This window comes from Pinus tabuliformis, chromosome 5_2, assembly GCF_031772625.1.
Source record: "Pinus tabuliformis cultivar Carrire ecotype Pingquan chromosome 5_2, CPIR1, whole genome shotgun sequence".
Taxonomy (NCBI): Eukaryota; Viridiplantae; Streptophyta; class Pinopsida; order Pinales; family Pinaceae; genus Pinus; species Pinus tabuliformis.
The window spans coordinates 1,044,154,451-1,044,159,182 of record NC_142306.1 but is presented as its reverse complement, the minus strand read 5'-3'; the positions used below and the strand labels follow the sequence as shown (position 1 = coordinate 1,044,159,182).

The 4,732-nt window shown below is 37.0% G+C and overlaps 1 pseudogene; it reads right to left on the bottom strand.

The window, feature by feature from the left end:
* Positions 1-262: 262 nt before the first annotated feature.
* Positions 263-2,591, bottom strand: LOC149162816 (protein NRT1/ PTR FAMILY 5.2 pseudogene; annotated as a pseudogene).
* Between the last annotated feature and the right edge of the window lie 2,141 nt (positions 2,592-4,732).

Below are 4,732 nucleotides of genomic sequence, written 5' to 3'. Positions count from 1 at the left end.
AAACCAATAGAATGTTATTGTTCAATAGATAGCATCCAAGGAGTGGCTTTTATAGTTCACTTGATGGATCAACAACTATGGAAATTTTCATCTTACTTTAATTTTAATTAATTAGCTGAGTTTAATTCTGACAAATTAGATGAGTTAATTTTGACTTCCTTCTAATCTAGTGACCTATAATCTATGCCACATAACTCAAGAGCATTATTTTTCAACAGTTTATTACATTCCTTATCTCTACTAACTCAGCTAATCATCATCTTCAACAGTTTATTACATTACTCATCTCTATTTCGTCTTTGCCACCTTTGATACCCGCAGGCGAATCATGACGTTCCACTGCTACTGGATGGACAGGGCTATGGTTGTTGAATGCTTCGTTGGTTTCTCTCTTGTAAACATACAACCTAGAGACAATTAGGAAGAATATAAAATTTACAAAGCTAAGAATAGCCATGCAGGCATAATAATAGTAAATACGAGATGCGTTCAGATTGTTTAAAACCCAGCTGGTGTGGCCCTTTCTTCCACTGATCTTAGTTGTACCTTCAAAAAAAAATGTATTTAAAAATCCCCTAAACCCTAATTTACTACAATATAATGTATAATGCAGTTACTATGCTCTGCATTCTCTCGGGGTCTTGATCATAAAAGAATTCTAACTTTGTTGTCTCAAGAAAGGCTTTTGTTATGCCTTCAAACAAAAACTGAGGAAGCAAAATGAAAACAAGGAGTGGGGATACTTGTTTTCTATAGCCTTCAAAACCATGAGCTTTCACAACACTGATCCATTTCACATCGGTTACAGAGGCCACTTCCATGCATACCATGTGGACGAAGATGCCAATACCCATCTTCTGTAAGATTGTGATGCCTCAGGGGTTTCCCGTGAATTTTCTGAAAACCCTTACTAACACTTTTTCGTAGACTATAATGGATACCAACATTGATAAAGTGAAAAATGATGTGAGCGAGCCTGCAGGGATTTGAAAATGAGAACCCATATGTCTGTTTAGCTTCATTCCTTGCTTTACGAATAGCATGGTTCCAACGGAAATCAAGGTGCTTGGTATGAACAAAAGGACCCAAATTGGAATCATTTGGAGCATCAACTTGGTTTCTTCTACTTGCATTATAGGACACAACTTCCATCGACTGGTTGAACCATCCTTTGTTGCTGCTTTGTCCAAAAATCTGCAAGGTAGAAAAACAGAAAAGGAGAATTATTAATATTGTGGTGAAGCTTTGGAAAAATTAATTTGTATGGATATGGATTGAACATTAATTTATTTCATTTGGGTGAATAGGTAAAGATAACTGCATTTCATCTGTGTTATAATAAAAATAACCAAGTAGACTAATTATGAACAATCATAATAATAATGAAGACATATGAGAAATAATACTGACACTAATAACACGAAACATGACAATGACATTAATGCTATTTAAGTTTGAGGAAATCAAAGGAAGAATGTCACAGGAAAAAATGTCAAAGGAAACAATGTGTGAGACTTTGTTTGTTTATGATATTCTATTATGTATTTCCTTTTCTTTTACAGTAACCTCTGCTCATTATTAATAATAAGTTACAAAAATAATCAAACTGAAAATAAAAATTACTCATGGTTGAACTCACCTCAAAGCCAGAGTATGAGAAATGGGGAATCTTCCTTTAACAACATACTCTTTGGGGTCAGCCTCATGAATTTTTGTGGGATCTGATGGCACATTAAATCTCCAGTTACGAACTGCTGCAACAATTACTTGCACCATGTAATTAAATGGATTCCAAGTCTGAACTTTGTGTCTATAAAATGGAGTACCTATTAAGAATAATATGACAGATATAATCAATCCCACCGTGGGAATCACATATCTTACAGTGAATCCCCAATGGTCCTGGATATATATCAGAAAACTATCTGCAAATAACATTCCCAAATACACACTAAATAACCACCAATTGAAGAAGGATGCCTTTTGAAGCTTCTTCTTAGGATCAAATTCATCGAACTGATCTGCACCGATGGTGGAGATGTTGGTCTTTGTACTGCCAATGCCCACAGCAAGAACGTACAAGGCAAAGTAGAAAATCCCAACCTGAAACTTGGAAGCTTTCTGACATAAGTTGGAGCCTTTTTGGCATTCTGGCGGTCTTAGAGATGGCAATGCAACGACTACTGTCAAAATTACCATTCCCTGTCAAATACAACAACATATAACTAAACAAGTGATCTACTCCACTAAGGAGTTAGCTCAAATGGATGGTTGTGGAACATCATTGAGTGAATAAAATAAAAATAAATTAAAACCATATTTTAGATAAATAATCCCTTCCATTAAATCTATTAAAAATATGAAATTTATTTGTTTATAATATTTTACCATATATCCCATTAAGTAGAAAAAGGTGATTAATTTTGATCTCGAGAAATATCAAAATAAAATCAGTGTGTGCATGTCAACTGCTTTGTCTCTGCTTAATCCATCCTCATCCTTGCTTTCACCTGATTTTCACTCTGTTTGAATGTACAATATGTTCCCACCTCCATCCCTCTATTCCCCATCTCCATCCCTCTCTTCCCCATCTTATTTTAAATACCTATATTTTCCTCATCACCCTCACCCACCTCCATCCCTCTCTACGCCCATCATAAAGTTTTGCTCATCGCCATCCTCGTTGTCCTCCGCAAAATGTGAGCTTCCTACCCATCTTTACAATGAGGAAAAAAGACACTTGTCGTGTAAACAACAAACGTACATTGCCAATAAAGTTTTGAAACAACAAATGTCCCCATTGAATTTTGGGACACAAGATGAAATTCTTTTAAGGAAAACTTATATAATCCAAATATCACGCAGACCAGAAGAAAGGAGAATGTGTTTAGTTAAGGGAAACTATGGAAGAAAGCAGAGAGACGAGTTACAGACTGTAATATAAACGAATGAAAACCTAAAACACTTAATTAATCAAATGAGTTGTGTCATGAGTTGTCTCAACCACATCACTTGTTGTAATTAATGTAATGTAAAGTGGAAGTCCAAGAGACCCACATATGAAGTCGAAGAGTCACGTCAGCTAAAAAGTCATAGGAATTCAAACAGTCATGACGGAAGTCGAAGAGTCACAAGGTTCAATTATCCCCCTTTGGCTATATATACCCCCTCATTATATGAGCAAAGGAATTTTCACCTTGGCTCCTCCCACATAGCCTTGAGAGTCTGTAGTCTGTTATTTGAGGAGCGAGGAGTGGCTCCAATGTCCCACTACTAGGACTAGTGATGTATGGTGTACATGTGTCTTGGATATTTTGCTTAATTTAGAAGCATGTCTCGGGCCAACATGTTTTCACGCATGTTTTCTATCTGTTTGTAAGAATATTCTTTAAATGTTTGTAATGCATGTTTCCTTAAGTTGTACTAAGATATTTGAACTACTTCCGTTATTTTAGTACTCATATTGTTGAATATGTGTTGTATTGTTTATCATTGTTGTCCCGTCCATGTCGAATACTCTATCGGACATTAGAAATACCATCTTTGTGTTTTCTTGGTTTTAGCAACCGTCACCCCTGTGTGGACTATTTCGCTGGATGGTGTACCCATTTTCCCTTAAACTTTGGTTTTCACGACTGCCACATCCACTGTGGACTATTCCACTGGATGATGGACAAACCCTTGTTGTTGTTCGCATTTGTTTTTTCCTGGGTTTAGACTATTCCCTCTCATCAAGAAGCCCACTTTACCTCCCCCCTTTTGATAGTAAGAGAACCTGAACACAGAGTTACATTAAGCACTCACCATTCACACTCACCTCGCTTCCTTGAAGTTACAAGAATATCACTCTCATGTGTTGAACAACAAGAGCTAAGGAAAATCCCTAAGATAATGGCAACCGGGCCATCGTACCGGATGGGACTCCTACACCAAATGGTGTGATGTCTAGTTGGGACTTCATACAGGGGAGATCCCCTGAATGTTGGCGGGTCTAGAACTATCAACATTTCTGGCGTTAGAAAGAGGGCCAGATGACAAGCTAAGTCCTCAAAATCTGTTTTGAATATTCACAGAACTATCATGTCTTATGTTACTCTTTGTCCTCTGAGATGTTTGTCTTATGGAGATGAATTTGAAATCCCAAAGGAATTCTGAAATCTCTTTTCATAGAACACATATGAAGGTGAAGGCGGAACAACTTGGGAGAGGCATAGTCTTGCTTTTTCCAATCTATGTGAAAACATCGAATCCCAAGAGGATTATGCGATTTGCACGCTATTTGAATTCACGCATCGTGGGCACCTATTGCAATGGCTTAACACACTGCCTGAAAAGTCTATTCACTCACTTGGTCACTTTGTTTTAGAGTTATGTCATGCTTTCCATAACTATGACCATCAAGCACTTAAAAAAAATTCTCGAATTATGGAAAGCCCCTGATGAATCTGTGGCGCAATTCTGGTATCACTTTCATAATCTCACATTTCAATTCCCAGAGGATGAAATTGATTAGGAATTTCTCAATGAAATATTTTAGTATCTTCTTCATATATCTGAGAATCAACTTATCTTAGAATCATTAAAACCGACCCTATCATACCTCGATGTTAGAGCTGCTAAATCCAAGGCAAACATGGTCACTGTCACAAGTGATTGTCCATCCTCAACTCATCAAACAGCTCTGGCCCTGTAGTGTGAGGCAGGAGAAGGTGCGCATCTATATTTTGAACTA